At 38.6% G+C, this 20,248-nt stretch overlaps 1 protein-coding gene across 1 annotated transcript in view; it reads left to right on the forward strand.

The window, feature by feature from the left end:
- CAMKMT (calmodulin-lysine N-methyltransferase) overlaps positions 1 to 20,248 on the forward strand; it is a 245,010-nt gene that overhangs the window by 30,672 nt on the left and 194,090 nt on the right. The window lies entirely within an intron of this gene.

The raw sequence follows: 20,248 nt of genomic DNA on the forward strand, positions 1-20,248 counted from the left end.
GCAACAAAGCTGGGGAGGGGTTTGGAGCACAGCCCTGTGAGGAGAGGCGGAGGGAGCTGGGGTTGCTTAGTCTCAGGGGAGACCTTACTGCTGTCTACAACTACCTGAAGGGAGGTTGTAGCCAGGTGGGGGTTGGTCTCTTCTCCCAGGCAACCAGCACCAGAACAAGAGGACACAGTCTCAAGCTGCACCAGGGGAGGTTTAGGCTGGATCTTAGGAAGAAATTCATCACAGAAAGTGATTTGCCATTGGAATGTGCTGCCCAGGGAGGTGGTGGAGTCACCATCACTGGAGGTATTTAAGAGGAGACTGGATGAGGCACTTGGTGCCATGGTTTAGTGGATTAGATGGTGTTGGGTGACAGGTTGGACTTGATGATCTCAAAGGTCATTTCCAACCTGGTTAATTCTCTATGTGTGTGTGCATTTTCTCTTAATTACTATAGTGTTTTGTTTTAAAGATTCTATTTATGTTCTCTTCAGAAAATTATATGGAAAATATTTGGTATTAATGTGCACAGGCACACATTTTGCTATTTGTTAGGGTAAGTGACAGCCTAACAGAAACAGATGATGTTATGCCAGAAAAATCTGCAATGCTGATCTAGAGTCAGACTGAATGCTCATGAGTGACAACCAATTAATAGAAAATTTTCATTTTCATTTATGAATTATTTGCCCTTTTTTTGGTTGGTTTGTTTGTGGGTTTTTTGTTTGTTTGTTTGGGTTTTTGTAGAATAAACAGAGTTGTTTGTATTTGGTGTTTGAAGAGCTCTGTACAACTGTTGTAATAGTTAAATGTGAACTGTCAAATATAAATAGACAGAATCCTGGAAATCATGAGGCCAAATATATCTTCTAAGATCGTGTTACAAATCTGTGCATTTAAATACAGGAATTCAATTTGGAACTGCGAAATGCTTCTTATTCCAAAATGAGAATTATACATGGACTGCTCAGAAAACATTGGCATGTGATTTTTAAATAAAGCAATCTAATTGGCGTGGGATTGTGTGTGTGTGTGTGTGTGTGTGTGTGTGTGTGTGTGTATGTATGGGGTGTTTATGTAAATATGTATATATAATTTTACATATTGCATATAAAATGACATATTTATAGTCACATTATATGGAATAAGAAAATTTGGATTTTTAACAGGGTTTTTATTAAGGCGTTGCTGAAGATTTATTTTAACTGACACTTTACTTTGACCTTACTTGAAATAGGATCTTTCTGGCGAAAGAAATATTGTAGGATGATGAAACTTGAACTGCAATGTGCCATCTTTTCCCAGATGTTTGAAAGCATTGTCAGCTTTTGAATTGCTGTCATATTTTTGCAATTGTTTTTAGTACAAGTCAAATTTGACTTGCCTTAGTAATATAAAGAATCTCATTATCTTCGGCAGGGCTTGTCAAATGAATAAGAAACATTGTCTTCTCTCCAAAATTGATTACCCCCCTCCCCCCCACCCCCCCTGGTTATTTTAATTTGAATGAGGAGAGAATCTGGTAACTATTGAAGTGTTTTCAGTGGTGAACATTAAGGAGCATGATAATTTAATCTTGGCATAGAAATGAGTAGCAAATTTTACTCTTCCTCTTCTTTTTAAACTGGGAATTTGAATGTTGGATAGCATAGAACTAGACAACAAAGCACATGATATTCCAAAAATACTTAAGTAACACAGTTAATGCTTAATATTACTGCTTCCATATTAATATATGCCATATTTTACAGATTTTGTGCATGTATTTTTCATAATTTGTAGGTATAGTAATCCTAATTTGTAGATTTTGTAAATTTCTTTACTATATGCATTTAATGGTTTGAAGGGTGCTGGTAGATACAGTTGTTTGCTTTTCATCTTTAAATTGTCCTTTCTGTCTTTCTGCTGCAAGACTTCATGGCCTAAGTATAAGGAAAGTATCCATATTCTGATTCAAAGAGCAGATGATCAGAGGAGTGAGTAGGACAAACAGTAAGCCTAATCAGATATAGTCTTAAAACTTGGGGCATGTGGGGAGAAGGGCAAGTAAAACAGTAATGGCTGGGAAGGAAGGGAAATTAGAAATAAAGACATATTTGATGAGGGTTTTTTCCCCAAGGAAAAACAGATTGGCCAGTGAGGAGCCTGGGATGAAATCACAATGAATGAAATCAGTATCTTCTAAGAGTAACTGGACTGAGGCAAGATGTCAAAGGCAGAAAGGAGGCTATGCTAGATGAGCTTTTAGAAAGCTGGAAAGAAATCATGGGTGCACCAGAAAATGTTTTAATTTACTTCATTTGTGTAACTATAAAGAAGTTGAGCTAGTCTGAAAGTTGCAGTTCCAATAACAACCTATGGAGGAACTGATATTCCAGAAGATGGGATTTCTGATGTTTATTTTTTACCCTTAAAAATACTCATTGAAGTATGCTTTAACTTTGAGTACTTGGTCCTACAAAAGGCACTTTTATGTTAGTGTTACCTGTGTAAATGGTGATATCATGGTTTGTATGGCTGCTTGTTGTTTCAAAAGTAGATTATCTTTCTCCATCTGCCAGAGGATTCTCTTCTAGTATGCTGTTTTTTCTGAAAGCCTAGCATCTGATCTGCAGAAGCAAATCACAGCTAAAATGGTGATTTCAACAACTAAAGCAGAAATGTCAAATACTCAAAAATGAGGTTCCAGGAGCTTTGGACTTTCAGGAGTCGGTGGGTGTTTTCCCCTCTTTCTGTCTCAGGTCTTCAGCTAAAGATGGTCTTTCTGACTTCTATCTGTGTCCAGGGACACCACGCCATGCTGTAAGGAACACAGTCAGTGAGGACTGTGAAGTAAAGAATTGTTCTGTTAGGGGTGACTGGTTGGATATCTTTTGCAGTGAACGAGACACTGAAAATCAGGTAATGAATTCTGGTGGCCTGCATAGAGGAACCTGCTCTATTAAAAAAGAAATTTAGAAAGTAAGAAGTGGGGCTATATTTAACTGAAGTGTAAATTAAATTAACACCAGCCTTTAGTTCTCTGAATTAAAAGGAGGCAGTGGTCCTCTACATGTGGCAGTATTTAGTTACATGTGGCTGCCTAAGGCACCTAAGGATGCAATGGCATTTCCTAACTGGTTTTGTAATTTCCTAAATCAAGTATTTTGTTTGACAACCTTGATCTTACTTTAATGGAAATGCTTGTATTTTTGCATACAAATTTCTGCTACAGTAATTTTATGCACAGACTTCATATCAAAATCAGAGATCCTTAATGTTGTGAGCTAACACTTGCTGCGATAACTGGCAATCTATCACAGAAAATGTGATAGTCTAACTCTTGTGCCTTCATGTATCTTCTAACTCTTCCACTCTGAATCATCCTATGGTCCATAATGCTATTATGTTTTAAAATACGTACATATATATATGTGTATATATATCTATTTTCTCAGACATTACTATTGTATGGTGGCCATATTGCGTACAGTGACACAGCAGTTGGTGGTAGATTTCGGAATCTAGGTTTTAGGAAACATTTAGGGTTTTCTTGTTACAAACTTACAGAAAGGATGGTTAAAAAAATCCCTCATTCTTCTTTTGACTTACCCATGTAAGAATCCAGTTCTAGAGTAGCAAAATGTAGCATTGCTGTTTTCCTCTAGACCGATCTGACCTCAAAGCTTGCATAGGTGGTGTATTGCACTTGAGAAAGTAAATGTACATACAGCCTATGTCATCTCTCTAAGAGGCACGAAATCCAAACATCTAAACCCCAAGCTTGTTAGCACAATCAGGACATGATGTGTTGCTGGCATTGTAACCACTTTCTGATTAATTGTATCTACTGTGAATGTAGTCAGTTCAACAAAATTTTAGTTTGTTGTTGAGACTAGCTTTGTAAATACTGCTTCCCTCATGATCAAACAGACTTTTATTGTTGCTTAGAACCTTAATTTACTATGCACTTGAAGAAGTGTTCTTCATTTGGAAGAGGTATGTTATGAATACTAGTAACTGTTAAACAATAGGAAGGGATTCTAAACAAGGGCTGAAGGAGAAAGAAATTCTTACTGTTCTTGTAGCTACCTTTAAAGTTATTGTATTCAAGTTTCTGAGGCAAAGACATTGACCCCCTGGCAAAAATGAACCTGAAAGCTAATGTATTGATTCCCTCCCCACCCCGTACATTGATTGTATATTGAACACAGAATCAGCCTAATTTTTATATAAACAGGATCACAGATCATAAACCTTTCCAAAGCTCTACATGTGCCTATAGATAGCAGCACAGACAAAATGACACTCAGCTGAAGTTTAGCAAAGGCAGTGGGAATGACTTGTAGAAAGTACCAGTCTATTTTACAATGTATATGCTGGGGTCTTAAACTCACTGCTGGGCCAAGCTAAAAAGGTAACATCTGATTGTGATATTACTGCAATACAAATGGTAGCATGCTACTCTGCTTGAAAATATAATGGCTTTATTCTATAACCTTTAACCCTGAAATGATGCTTGAGTGGACCTTAACTCCTAAGTGAACATGCCTGAGTAAATAAAACTGTAGTTTCACATAACAGAGAGATACATTTTTTAGATCCTTTGCTGATTATATTGTGTGAAGGTCAATCTTCTGCCCCATTTCTGAAAGTCAGGTCAGAACAGAGATTTTTAGGGTCACTTCTTCAAGTATCTAAGCCATTACAATGCACTAATAGGCCCTGATAGCTCATTTTATATGTTCTTAGCATTAAGCTGGACATTGTTTGGACTCATTTCAAATCCTGCATATACCCTGCAGGGTTAATTAACATCTTTTTAGATTGATTTTTTTTTCCCCGAGTTATTTTGAATTAAAGTGCTTTGGTTTGGTTTGTCACTATTTACTATCATTTACCACGTGTAAAGGCAGAAAATTTATGTTCACATTACCCAAGAGCTGTATATTGCTTTGAAATTGAACTGTCAATTGTTTTTTCCTTCCCTGAGAGAGGGTAGCATCAAACATGCAATGGTAGATCCAGTTGAATACCAGTAGGAAGTAGTTAGGAGTGTAAAATTTCAGTTACCCGTTCCAACTATATTTTACACAGAATTTCAGATTATATTCTCCTGCTTCATACAAAATACTCGTGCCATTGCTATGAATCTTGTTTAAAGGATGCTAAGATCAGTTAATTAACAATTTAATTAGAATGATGAAGCAAGCATGTAATTAGGCAGCACACTTCAGTTTTCCACTGAGGTAAACGGAAGTGTATTAAAAAACACATAATGAATTCAAATTGAAATAACTGGGTTTTTTCAGAACATTTGAGCACAGATTTGAAAATTTTATGGAATGGATAAGACTGAGATAGGAGAAACACAAGATACCACTGCCAAGGAGACGTATGTTGACCCCCAAAACAGAATGAAAAAGCCTCCCACTCTCCCTCCATATTGCCTTTGAGAAAAATCAATTTTTAATAAATGGAAGTATACTAACCTAAGTAGTGTGTTTTCAAAGAAAAAGGGGATTAACAGTTGAAATTGTAAAACTAATCTTGCTTTCAAGAGCATGCTTCAAATTTAGCATGTATTTGTTTCAGAAAAATATCTTTTATAGTATCTGTAAGAGTAGTTAGCAGTTGTTTGGAAGCAGTCTTGGCCTTGCCTCTCTCAGTGTGGTGTTGTGTTGGACTAATGTAAAACCTGAATCGTGCTGCTAGAAGTTTCTCTCGGATATGTATGGATTCCAGATGCACACTGACTTTGTACTGTTCATCAGCAGGTATGCTAATTACTCTGTGTATCTGTTGCAGTGTGGTTCCTTTTAGATCTCATGAGAAAGTGAGCATTTATAAAGGCAGTTGGTATGTATTGTGCTCTGTGCAAGTTATAGAATTGTTGCATCACCAAACTTACCACTGTGAGGATTTGTTTTGTGGTTTAAGTGGCAGAATAATGCTGAAGGTGAGTTCTTATGTCTGGTGTGACATATTTATGATCTGTTCTATTTTTTTCACATAGATCATTTTCCATCATTTTCCTCCAGTCCTGGCTCACTGGAGAGGTCCCAGATGACTGGAAACTGGCCAATGTGGTCCCCATCCACAAGAAGGGATGGATGGAGGAACCTGGAAACTACAGGCCAGTCAGCCTGACCTCAGTGCCAGGGAAAGTGTTGGAGCGGATTATCCTGGCAGCAATAACTGCGCACCTGAAGGATGGCCAAGGGCTCAGGTCCAGCCAACATGGATTTAGGAAGGGCAGATCCTGCCTCTCCAACCTGATCTCCTTCTATGATCAGGTGACCCGTCTGGTGGATGTGGGGAGGCCTGTGGATGTGGTCTACCTGGACTTCAGCAAGGCCTTTGACACCGTCCCCCACAGTAAACTGCTGGCTAAGCTGTCAGCTCGTGGTTTGGACCACAACACTCTGTGCTGGGTTAGGAACTGGCTGGAGGGCCAAGCCCAGAGAGTGGTGGTGAATGGTGCCACATCCGGCTGGCGGCCAGTCACCAGTGGCGTCCCCCAGGGATCAGTGCTGGGCCCCATCCTCTTTAACATCTTCATTGATGATCTGGATGAGGGGGTTGAGTCAGTCATCAGCAAGTTTGCAGATGACACCAAGTTGGGAACAGATGTTAGTCAGTTAGAGGGTAGAAAGGCTCTGCAGAGGGACCTCGACCAACTGGACAGATGGGCAGAGTCCAATGGGATGGCATTTAATAAGTCCAAGTGCCAGGTGCTGCACTTTGGCCACGGCAACCCCATGCAGAGCTACAGGCTGGGGTCAGAGTGGCTGGAGAGCTCCCAAACAGAGAGGGACCTGGGGGTGCTGATTGACACCCGCCTAAACATGAGCCAGCAGTGTGCCCAGGTGGCCAAGAAGGCCAATGGCATCCTGCCTGTATTAGGAATAGTGTGGCCAGCAGGAGCAGGGAGGTCATTGTGCCCCTGTACTCTGCATTGGTTAGGCCACATCTTGAGTACTGTGTCCAGTTCTGGGCCCCTCAGTTTAAGAAGGACATCGAGACACTTGAACGTGTCCAGAGAAGGGCAGCAAGGCTGGTGAGAGGCCTTGAGCACAAGCCCTACGAGGAGAGGCTGAGGGAGCTGGGATTGTTTAGCCTGGAGAAGAGAAGGCTCAGGGGTGACCTCATTGCCCTCTACAACTACCTGAAAGGTGGTTGTAGCCAGGAAGGGGTTGGTCTCTTCTCCCAGGCAACCAGCACCAGAACAAGGGGACACAGTCTCAAGTTGTGCCAGGGGAGGTTTAGACTCGAGGTGAGGAAAAAGTTCTTCACTGAGCGAGTCATTCGTCATTGGAATGTGCTGCCCAGGGAGGTGGTGGAGTCGCTGTCCCTGGAGGTGTTCAAGGGGAGATTGGACGTGGCACTTGGTGCCATGATCTAGTTGTGAGGTCTGTTGGAACAGGTTGGACTTGATGATCCTTGGGGTCTCTTCCAACCTTAGTTACTGTGATACTGTGATACTGTGATCATGTATCATTTTCTTCCTTTATTCTACCATTTTTCATGCCTGCAATCACTTGTCACACAGTTTTTGCTGCCCTTCTATCTGCTTTGCTGTGCTACTTTCATCTTTTTGGACTAGAAGGAATCCTACTTGCCTTATGCTTCAGGACATTTCTTAGCTCAGCAAGAGCTGTGTGCAAAACCACTGTTCTATAGTTATCCAGAAAACACGTACTCACCATGTGTGTATGCACTCTTAGATCCAGAGCCATGCTTTCTATACAACAATACATCCAAAGAGTCAGCATGGCAGTAGTGGATGCTGGCAAACATTTGAACATCCAGAAATTGCTGGCGATTTCACAGGTTCTTACCATCATGTGGTTTTGACCACAAAGATGACATTCACCAGTAAAGGGTTTTTTTGGTAAATGTCACACCTCAAACCTAGCTGTATGCGTTTTGATTCACTTGATGTCCATGAACTTTAAAAAACAACACAAGCAGGGTTATTTTCACGTGGCTCTACTTACCCATAGTTTACTCTCTGTGTAACATTAACTCTTAGTCTGCCTCCCCTTACCCTTGTTGCATGGGTCCCATCCCAGAGCTGGGGACTGTTTCAGATCTGTACTTACCTTGAGATAGGGAAAGCAGTAACAGTGACTTTCAGAGCTACTTACCCATAGGGTTGCAAGCACATACCTAAGAGTTAGAGTTGTTTTTGTTTGTTTGTTTGCTTGTTTGTTTGTTCTTTAAGGAATGTGGATTAATGCTGGTGAGGACTGTACAGGTGAAATGAGTCTCTGCTTTTTCTTGACATGGTTTTAAAGTTTCTGGTTTAGCACATTCTAAAACAAAATCAGGAATGCAAGTCCAGAGCATATTAGTGTTTCTCTACTGGATTTTAACTTTGGTATAACTGACTTCTCGCCCATTAAGAAACTTGTCTATGTTAAGGGGCTTGAAAATGGTAATCTAGATACTTACTGGTATTGATCTGTCATATGCTGTGCTTGAAGCTATTTAAATGCTATAGTTTTGTTTTATCTCTTATGCTGCTTCCAATGCTTGATCATCAGTCAGTTGGGTCAGCTGGTTGATCTAATGGAAAAATTAGCCCATGTTGAGGATTATTGTTGTGTTTGTTTTTACCTCTTTTTCAGATTAACAAACCTGTCTCCCTTTCCATTTATCCTCATTAGCACAAGATCTGAAACAAAGATCACCACTGTTAATGTCCAGAAGTGCAATTTATTTAATTTGTTGAATTGAGCAGACTCACGTAGATGGTCTGAGAGTACATCTCTAGTAGCTGTTCATTCTGGAACAGTTTTTTGGTTTACTTAGGCTGGATACTACCTCAGTTGAGATTAAAACATTGGGCAACTTCTTGTCTTGCTAAAAGCAAGCTATTGGATATTTTTTTAGCTTTTTGGGTCTAACAGTGTATAAAAGGCCACTACTAAAACATATTTTTACATGTCATTATGAGAGGCAAATGTAGCTATGAGTACACGAGGGCAGCAGGTTTGTGTGGTAAGAATAAAACTATATTTTTATGTGGTCACTTTGCAGAATAAGACTGGTTTAATTTCTTCCAAAGCAAGAAAATGAATAGGGCCAGAGTGGAACAGCTAACTTCCTGAAAAGACTGAGAATGGAGCGTGTGGGCCTCTACAAAAGTCTTTTATTGTACTCTGTACTCCCCATCTTAACATTCAAGGAAAAAGAGCAAGAAATTTTTGTGTATGCATGTTCAGTATTTTTCAAAATTAGAATCTTGGCTGTTGCAGTTTTAGGGCACAATATACACTGATTGCCTAAAAAATTATTTTAATAATTCAGCCTTTTAGCCTGAAGTTTAAGGCAAAGTGTTTTGGAACCATTAAGATCCTTTTCATTTCTTGTATAACCTAAAATGGACAAACTAATTTATGCTTTTGGGGGATGTAGATTAAGGGATATTTGTGTCTGGGATGAGGTATGGGACAATAAGATTAAATCTCTAGTTATCTGAAATTATTATACTTACAAATCCCTGAAAATGCATCTTTCAAAATCCTGGCTGTTGTTACTCTGTTCAATGCCTCATAGACACTTGCAAAAATCACCCTCTTTACATGTAAACTCTCTCTTTTAGCATGATCGTGCTAAACGTTCCTGAAAGAGTGTATTTTCTTAGAAAGTCTTCTCATTATACCAAAGGCTCAATGTTTGCATCCGTTCTTAAAGTGCTGCCGGTAATCGTTATCCTGTATGTTTCAATTTATAGTACTCACTGTGGTCAGACTGACTTTAATTCTTCCCACTTCTTCTCCCACCACTCACCAAAACGGGACTAGGAGGCTTTCCACTTCTCTCAGGTGTGTGAGCCCTGGCATTGTTTGTTTTGTTGACTCTGAACAAAGGTGTTAGAGAATTGCAAACTTCAGAGTCGTATACTGATGTTTGTTTGCTGGGTTTCAGGGGAAGCTGTTTATTTTAGTAGGCAGTTTTCCTGTGTGATGAGGTGAAATGTTGAGAAGGCAGCCCCTCATCAGTGGACAAACAATTCCTAAGAATTTAGCTAATGGCCCCCCTTCAGTGCAGAGAATAGACGGCAACAATTGTACTTCCAAACTAAACCGAGAACTGCTCGTTTGGCTGCTAGGTGTTAATGCAAATTTGTTCTTCGGCTCATTCAACCCTAGGGCTCCTTTCCTTTGATTTAATTAAATGTAATTGGTTACATTGCTCCTCCCAGGCCCCTGAGGTGTTTTGTTTATTGCTCACTCTTTGCAATAATATTTCAATTCAAGGCACAAAATACTCGATAAATAAGAGCTCTTTATCCTGTGTTGGATTTGCGGGGAGATTATTCCCCTCAAATACTTTGGTTTTACTGTTAAAAGTGAATGACTAGCGAAATAAACTCATTGGGTGGCAATCCTAGCATATCCAGAAGCAAGGAAATAAGAAATATAAATCAGGTGAGATTAGAACAAGAAATAAAGCAGTAATGTTAAATTAATAAGGGTTTGCAACTGATCGTGTAAGAGCCATTGAAGCTTTTAAATGATGCTTCAATTAATAGAGTTGCCATTGGTACGCTAATACATTTCAAGGGTTACTTTTTCAAATTGCTTGTGTATTTGTATCAATGTAAGGTAATGTTTTAAATAACAAATACATCAAGTTGTAAAATTTGACCTTAGGAGAAAGTACTTAATATGTTTTTCTAACTGACAATAATAACACATTTGGTCTGAATAATTACATTATTCTATATTGGATTAAACCCCCTCCCCATATTTAAATACTTTCTTTAAAGGGGTGGTTTTATTCTGTTTTACAAGTAGTGTGTTATCTGTAGGTAAGCGTACATGTGGGGTACCCCTCATTGTTTAGAGATGGCAAGTAGCCTTAACAATTTGTTTTGTGAAAGTCTCTCTGCTACTGCCTTAAATATAATTTGAAAATTTTACATTATCCCTATCTTCACGTAAGCATTTGAGCACTCTTGCCTCCAAGTTGTCTTGTTTTCCTTCCCTCAGAGGAAAGGCATCTTATCATCCATAGTGCTTTTGTCTTTATTCTGGCTTTTCTTCCTCTCTGAGAACAGATGTATGAGATGTGGCTTATTAATGCACCTGGCTCTGCAAACATTACTGTCACAGGATCACTAATATTACCTGGTGGAAGAGAATGAAATTCCATAATGATTTGAGATTGATCTTAAGCCCATTTAAAATGTCTCTGCTGCTGAAGGTAAAGACTGCCCTTCCATTCTTTTCCCCCAGATTCTCATTTCTGTTCTGCCTCATCACCAAGCTCATACAGTTAAAAAAATAGGAACAGGAAGCAGAGGCGGGACTAGGAGTTGATGGGAACGGCAGGGTTAAATGCTTTGGCCTGTGATGCTTATATCATCTCATGTCCTCCTTTTTAGGCAAGGTGTTTCATACTGTCGCTCATCTCATCCCATGATGCTGCCACTCGGGTTGTTTTTTCTGGAGAACCGGTAGGAGCTGGAGGGTAGACCTGCCCCACAGTGTTATGAGTGGAATTGTTCCTTTTGGTGGCACTGTTTTCCTGATAGTTGTAAGGAGTTGTCCTATTTTTAATGATACATTGAATTTCCCATGTGCAAAGTTATTTTATCCTTGAGCATGGTATGTGTTGATGTGGCTGAACCATCAGCCTGTGCTTGGAATTTTCATGGAGACAAAAGGGCAAGCAGATTGTTAACATTTGTTAAATGAAAGACATTTCCCTCAACATCCTCTCACTAGCAGGGCTGAAAAAGGTGAGGTGTGAAACAATGAACCAAGATGCAAGCAGAGTTGAAGAAGAATTCTGCTATTGAAAATCTTGGGAAATGAATGATAAATATTTAGCAAACTAACCATTAGCTAACCTATATCATCCAGGTTTTAACTTCATCGTCTGGCTGATTGTGAAATAATATTTTGTTTTGGAAAAGTTGTCCCAAGTCATGGCAAAGAGCTGCTGCTCTTCCAGGAATTGTAGGGCTGCCACAGATTTAATACTTTTCTGAAACCACTGCAAAAAACAGGCTGCTGAGTCACAGATATTTTCTAGCCACAGTAAGGTGATAGCACTCACATTTCTGACAGAGTACCCGCTCCAGACTGAACTCTAAACAGACACTGGTAACCATTCAGCTATCAAGCATGAAATCCCGTGAAACAAGACAGTCTGTCTCACTGTATTGTTATTCGAGCCATGGGGTGTGGGTATTTTATTTGGATTTGAAAGTATTTACATAATTTGCTTTTGTTTAACTATCATAGAAGGTTGTTTTAAAATGTTGTTTCTCATTGTCCACATAATTTAGATTCACTTAAGTAGAAAAAATAAGTCTCATAGTCAAAAGGCTCTATTTAAAGTTATCACAATGTAATAAGATGCCTCTTATATATTATGTAAGACCTGCTTTCACTAGGTGAAGAGTATTTATATTAATAAAATAATACAGGAAAAAAGTCATTATGTGAACAGAAGGCCCTATTCAGAGAAAATCTTCACATTTCTGTGTGGGGTCAAAACACTTTCAGAACTATGAAATTGAACATAAGTAATATTCCTAATCCTGACAGAAATAAAATTCTTAGAAATAATACTGTAGTTATAACCCACAGCCAAATAATAGCATTCATTCAGCAAAGAAAAAGAATTGAATTCTATTCAAGTCATGGCTAATCTGAACAGTACACTAAGTCCTGGTACTAGAGTATTGTAAAATGACATGAACTTACCAAAAAGAAAAACGGATGTGGGTTTTTGTTGTTGTTGGTATTGTTTTCTCTTTTTAGTAAGCATAGCTTCACTAAAAAGGAAAGATATTTTTATTATGTCAGGCAAAATCATAGATTAAATGTATGCTTTTTGCTGCTTTATTGTCTATCTGAAATATGAAACAAATAGAACATTTAACATGAATTGTTGTGGCTTCAGAATTTTAGGATTTGGTGGTGGTGGTGGTTGGTTGGTTGGATTCAAGTCAGAAATATGGATGTAGATCCTCAGTGAAGGGTTCACATTGTCAACAAATTAAAGCAAGGTACTTGCCTAGCATCATGGGTTATTGTTCTGAGTTCAATGCTTTTCACTGGAGTCCAGTTATATGTGCAACTAAGTAAACTATATCAAGACCAGATCAAGAAGCACGATTGTTGCTTTTTACACATGACATGTGTATTCTTCTTGCTTTGCAAGTTAAGCCTTAGCAGCCTTATTAAAAATGTGTACTGCTGTGGGAGTGTACGGGCTTTGGTGTGGCTTGCCCACACACCATCCTTCTTCCGACACTGTGCCTCCTCTGGCTTTCTTCTAAACATATTTCTCAATAACATCATCTTCCACACATCCCCTCCGTTTTTCCTCTTCCAATGGCTGCTACTCTTTCCTAGAACATGCTTGAGCAGAAGTGCTGAGTGGTCCTTTGGTTGAACTTTTTTAGAGGAGTGAGTTGCTCCCATCAGTTTCAGAGTTACAGTAAGCATAGTGGGTTTTCCAGCACTTTCAGGGAGGATATTATCTAGCTAGGGGCTGAAAGCAGAAGTTGTTGTATGTCATCTACCCACCTATTTTAGTGGTAGCTGCATCGCAGGATTACAAAACTGGGGCAGTTAAAATAGTTTGAAAAACCTCTGTTCTGGGGACAACTGCATGGGCAGTTGTCCTGTTTTTTGTGTTTGCACATTTTATGGAACAGATGCATGTGCAATGCACTTGTGTTGATCTGTTGATAGAAATCGTGATGAGGCTGATGTTGAAAATGTTGCCTTAGCAAGTTGGATTAACTTTTCCTATCTGAAGAGGGAAGTGAAAATCTAGTTAAAAGAACACAGGGCTATGTCATAGACAGTATTGTAGGCAATACTAAGTTAGAATGTACATACAATTTTTTTGAATCTTACTGTGATAAATTTTCCTCGGCTAAGCACCATACAACAAAACATACTTCAGTGTTACTCTGATGTGCAGCTCTGCTGAAGTTTGGATCCCATTTGTGGTAGGCTCTCTGAACATATGTATTAATATCACATTGTGGCCTACATCAGAAATCTAACTAGCATGAAATCAGTTATGGATGAAGAATGGCAGGGGGTGTTGGAACACAGCTAAGTCTGTGCTGGAATATTAATTGCAGATTTCCTGAGTTGCAAGTATTTTACTGTGGGCTTTGTTTTTTAGCTATAACATCGCATTAGTGGGAATTCACATACTGTGGTGATGAGCACAGTATAATATAAGGATTAGATAGGAGTTGAAATAGAGCCAACTGCTGGGCTCTGTTGATACAAGTCTGCCAGCAATTGCTGTTCCTATTCTACTCAGTTGTAGGCCTGGATTTCAATAGAAGTGCCAAACAATCTGAGTTTTGTACATCAGTAGGGAAGCAGGTTTGTTGAAATCTTCATATAAGTCACAGATTTCCCACTCCTACCTTCTCCCGTTCTGGAGAAACTGAGCTTTCATCTTGTTTTCTTCTTCTGGGTTTGAAAATGTGGTCTGTCATTGGAAAAGCCGTATTATTGTCACCATCTTTTGTAAATATTCCTCTCATTCCTTCCAGTGAAGGAAGGAAGTGCTCTTTTATTTGACTTTATTCTCTGAAGTCTTGCTTTTTGGAGGTGGTACCCAGAAGAATTCCTATTGTAACATCTTTAATGAGACACAGTAAATTGTTATGGATGATATTATTGCCCAGATGTTTCTTGCTCTACTAACAAGTCTACTGCCCAATGCTTCAGATTCAGTTGCATCTGCGTATCTACTATGTCGTTTGCTTGGCCTGGGAATGCTTCCAGGGGTGTCCTCAATCATATGTATCGTTATGGACCATCTTAGTTCATTGCAAAAGCTTCGTTTGCCCAGGCAAGAGTCTGCTTGAGCAAATAAAGTATTTGTTGCATAAAGGCAGAGGGAATTTATCTTGAAGTGGGACATAATACTTACTGTACTTGTACAATGATAAACCCTAGGCTTACCATGCCAGATGGCAAATGCCAGCCTGATCTTCACTGTTCCATCTCCTGCTTATTTTGTTTTTCTCATTGTTTTTCCATGTGCAGAGTTTAACCCACTGGGTTTTGGAAATAGGCTCTACCAGTATATGATTTGAAAAGATAATTTTCTCTTGATGTGACAAAACAAAAGGCTATGTTTGTTGCTGATAAATAGTCTTCTCCAGTAATTTAAATAACTCACTTGCAGACCAATCCATTGTTATGGGAACTAGTTTTTATTTCTTGAGAACCTGGTTAACTGTAATATTTTAATGAAATAATGAAGCTGGTAGAGAAAAACAAAGTATCTGGAACGTGGAAAAATATTAAAGAACAATAGCTTTTTTTCTCCTTAAACATGTAAGGTCGTCTAGTTTTGGATAATATAATTCATTCTGTTAGGTGTCTCTGTAACTTCAGGTATAACTAAAACCAGTACAAACGGTCTCACTGCTTCTTTTTTTCACCTCTCCTTCTCAGTGCTCTCTTCAGCATCTTAAGTTTATGGTAGAATTTTGGAAAGTATTATATTCTTCAGGTTGAAAGAGCTGGAAAGCTCCTTCTGTGATGTTGGTGTTACTGCCATTGCTATGTTGTGATGTCAACATTGCTCTTACTAAATTTTTTGTAAATGTAAACATCATTAAGTATTTTGAAAAACTAAATGTCAGCTCATGAATTTACAGAAACACTGATAATGAACACTTACTTATTGTTTTCTCATCTCTGCAATTTAGTAACAGATTTTCAAGACAATAGTCAATTCTGTAATCTTAATTTTATAAAACCGCTAGTACTTTTTTTGTCCCCTTCTACCATTTAATATGTAAATTAGGTATTCTCAAGCTTAATGTTATTCATTTTTTTTTTTATAAAACAAATACATCATTAATCTGATTAAGTTCTTGGATGAGAGTGCTGTCCTCAGATCATTGCGGATCATTTATTGTTGGGCATACGTCCAAAAAAATAGATTCAAGCATGGCACTTACAGTCTAGGTTTGGTAGAACTGTTGAAACCCTTAAATGGCATTTGTAGAAGAATGAAAAAGCAGTGCTTACTTGTAATGGCAAACATTATATAAACTTAGCATGTCTTCTTAACTGTGCCTCACTGATAATACTTCAGAGCTTAGAAACAGTGCTGTTCTTTGATGCATTTTAAGAGCATAATATAATAAAGTGAGCTTAGCATATCCTAAATCCTGACATTATTGTGGTGCATTGGTCACCACGAGACACATTCTGCCAGCAACTGTAACCACCATATAGCTGTAGACACCTTTTATTCTGAGTCCTGAGGCTGGCCATGACTCATATTAACACGTAACTTCAGGTTCCCTTGATTACCTGTAAGAAAGAGTTAACAAGAATAGAAATTTTGTGCATGCCATTTGAAAAAGGTGCTGGGGAAAAATGGACAACTTTTTACCTGTAGCAAATTCATGACTGCTTGGTATTTTCTAATCACTGCTGTTAGAACTGCATGGGTTTATGTCAGATCAGATTGTAATGCATTTAAAAATTGCTAGATGGTTGGGTTGTTCTGGTTTCCTAATGTGGAGTCTATTAAAAAGGAGCCCCATTTATGTGTGCTGTAATACTTTTGGTGGAGGCATGAAATCTGATTGCATTCAGCAATAGTTGTGCAACTTTGTGGGATTCCAAGGGCTGCTTAAAAAAAAAAAAAAATTAGAAAATAGCAATTGGTGATGTTGTTACACAAGAAGAAGTACTCTTTTAAAAGTGTTTAGGTGAATTTGTTTCAGCAGAATCATTCATAATCTCTTTATCAGTACAAGGAGTGGATGCAATGAAAACACAATGTTATAGTGGATAAATGGAACAATTATTTTTTTCAGACACTGTTCTATTTCTGCACTGAAAACAAAACTTGTGTTCTGCAAAAGATATCTAGCAACACTGAGTTTATATGGACTTGAAACAAGAATAGTTTTTAATCATTAAATCAAGATTGCCAGGTTCTACACATTGGCCACAACACCCCCATGCAGAGCTACAGGCTGGGGTCAGAGTGGCTGGAGAGTGGCCAGGCAGAGAGGGACCTGGGAGTACTGACAGTAGGCTGAACATAAGCCAGCAGTGTGCCCAGGTGGCCAAGAAAGCCAATGGCATCCTGGCCTGCATCAGGAGTAGTGTGGCCAGCAGGAGCAGGGAGGTCATTGTGCCCCTGTATTCAGCGCTGGTTAGGCCACACCTTGAATCCTGTGTCCAGTTCTGGGCCCCTCAGTTTAGGAAAGACGTTGAGATGCTGGATGATGTCCAGAGAAGCACAACAAAGCTGGAGAAGGGGTTTGGAGCATAGCCCTATGGGGAGAGGCTGAGGGAGCTGGGGTTGCTTAGCCTGGAGAAGAGGAGGCTCAGGGGAGACCACCTTGCTGTTTACAACTACCTGAAGGGAGATGGTAGCCAGGTGGGGATTGGTCTCTTCTCCCAGGCAACCAGCACCAGAACAAGAGGACACAGTCTCAAGCTGCGCCAGGGGAGGTTTAGGCTGGATGTTAGGAAGAAGTTCTTCATAGAAAGAGTGATTGGTCATTGGAATGTGCTGCCCAGGGAAGTGGTGGAGTCACCATCACTGGAGGTATTTAAGAGGAGACTGGATGAGGCACTTGGTGCCACGGTTTAGTTGATTAGATGGTGTTGGGTGATAGGTTGGACTTGATGATCTCAAAGGTCTTTTCCAACCTGGTCTATTCTATTCTATTCACCATGTAATTTTTACTCTAAAGGATAAGGGACATTTCAAGTACCATATTTAGTTCTATGTTTATTTTAAATATATATAAAATATACTTACTTTAATAATATAACTATATGTTACATTTATTTATTTTAAATATTCAGAGAATTAAACCATCAGTGGTGAAATCCAGGAAAAGTTGTAATAACCTTACAAGGCATAAGCCTAAGGAACTTCTACATTTTCTAAAACGTGACAATTTTGTGTTTGAATCAAATCCTAGTTACTCAAAATGCCAAAAGAATTAGCTCAGGCCTAGGGATACATGCACTTGGGAATAGTACCTATGTATTAGAATAGCTAGATCTTCTTTAGAAATAAAAGAAGTAAATGTCCTTTTTGTAACACCTGTACTTGATCCTTTTTTTAAATTAAAAATACTGAAATCTCCTTTCTACTTCTGTTTAATGAAAGGATTGACTAACGAGGCCACTTACAAGTTTTTATAGCTAAAAATATCTTCCAAAGAGTTAATCTTCTAAGAGTGGGTTCAGGGGAAATTTAATATTTCAATTTGCTGCATTTGGTCTCTGAGTCTATTTTAAAAGTAGGACTACTGCTTATAATATTTTAAGTGCTATTATGATATTAAATATTTCTCACTGATGTAGGTGCAGTCCTGTACATAATTCAATGTCACAGTGTCACTGTAGATTAAAAGGATGTTCCTGCCCAGGCTAAGTGCTCTATAAAATTTTATTCTTAGAGTGAAATATTTATGGCTTTAAACATATAAAATATACCTTTTCCATTATTGCCTTGAAGAAAATTTCAGTTCAGCATATAAATATATATATATATATATATATATATATATATATTATATATATATAATTTTAAGATAGGAATAGAGGTCTTTGAGATGGATGAACCAAAGAGATAGGAATAGAAGAAATGTGAAGTAATAAAAATATTAATTAAAGGCACAAATAACTTTTACATCTCCTGCAAAACCTATCTATTTTCCCCTTCAGATCTCTCTTTTGTGACTGAGATATTTTTTAGTGTCTGCAAAAAAGAAAACCAAAAGCTTTTAGGTGATGGGGCATTCACATCTTTGCCAGTTTGCTATAGTACTATGTCTTCTTCTATGTGACTGTCTTCCACTTGAGCAGCTGCCTATTGAAGCAGGTCTCTTGTGCTCCAACAGAGTCAAAGGAGGCCTCAAGGCTTGTCTCACTGGTACGTGCTGAAGCAGCATCAAATGAAGTTCCTTTTCCCCTAGTAGAAGGGGCAACAGCAGCAAGATTACATCTGCTACATTTATGCCCTTCTTGTACTGTTTTGGAGGATTCATACTTCTGGTAGGTAGAGTGAACTATTTTAGGCTTTCCAAGTGTGCCATTTCAGACCATGTTTATTTTTAATCAGCTATCACTTACTGACTTTGCTCAAAGCACCACTTTCAAACCACAAGGCCTGCACATTGATCTGAGGATGAATTTTAACACTTTGGCTGACAACCATCAAAAGATTTAAGCCTACTCCCTTTCTTTTGTCATTTCTGAGACTTTTTTTTGGCCCTAATAAGAAGTGTAGAGCCTGGTTTTTTGAATATGTTATTGCAGAATTAAAAAGTAAATAATAATTTTATAATAACTTTTTGTGTGGATGTTACTATTGTAAGCAAAATTGAGTTTGGAGTTAGGTTCATCTACAATGTGAATGCTTAGCAATAGGTAACTGTCTATGCAGAGAGCTAGTAAGGAATAGCTACAGTTATTCTAGGCAAATTCCTTAGCTAACATACTCTCATGGAGCAATATTCAAGAAGTTCAAATGAAACAAAGCAAGATCCTTCCTTCCCATAGCTTATGTATCTTTGGAAAATACTTTAAGTGAATTTCTACTTGCTTTGTCATCTCCTCTGATCTATTGGGCTTACTCAAACTTTATTTTTCTTTGCTGTGCTGCAATATGATGAATGTGAGCTGGTTTTTAATACTTTGTAAAAATTTTACCTTCACTCTTTAAACTACTATTTTTGTAATATGTTGCCTTTGTTTATATGGGAGTTGATGAACAAGAAATTGAAGAGTTAAGTCACATGAACTACCAAAGTAAGCACTCTAGGCACCGTGTTGGAGCTGTTGTCTATGAACATTTTATCTCTTAAGTTTTACTTGAATTGCAAGAAATCATAGAATGCACTGGATTGGAGGGGACTTCTAGAGGTCAGCTAGACCAACCCTACTGCATTAAGCAGGGACATACCCAACTACATCAGGTTGCTCAAAGCCCCATCAAGCCTGACCTTGAATGTCTCCAGGGATGGGGCCTCCACCACCTTTCTGGGCAGCCTGTTCCATTGTTCCACCACCCTCATAGTAAAGAACTTCTTCCTAATGCCCAATCTAAATCTACCCTTCTCAAGTTTAAAGCCATTGCCCCTCTTCCTATTGCTACACGCCTTTGTAAACAGTCCCCCCCACCCCTCTGTCTTGTAGGTCCCTTTCAGGTACTGGAAGGCTGCTATAAAATCTCCCTGGAGTCTTCTCTTCTCCAGGCTAAACAACCCCAACTCTCTCAGCCT

The sequence above is a fragment of the Dryobates pubescens genome, chromosome 16, assembly GCF_014839835.1.
Source record: "Dryobates pubescens isolate bDryPub1 chromosome 16, bDryPub1.pri, whole genome shotgun sequence".
NCBI lineage: Eukaryota > Metazoa > Chordata > Aves > Piciformes > Picidae > Dryobates > Dryobates pubescens.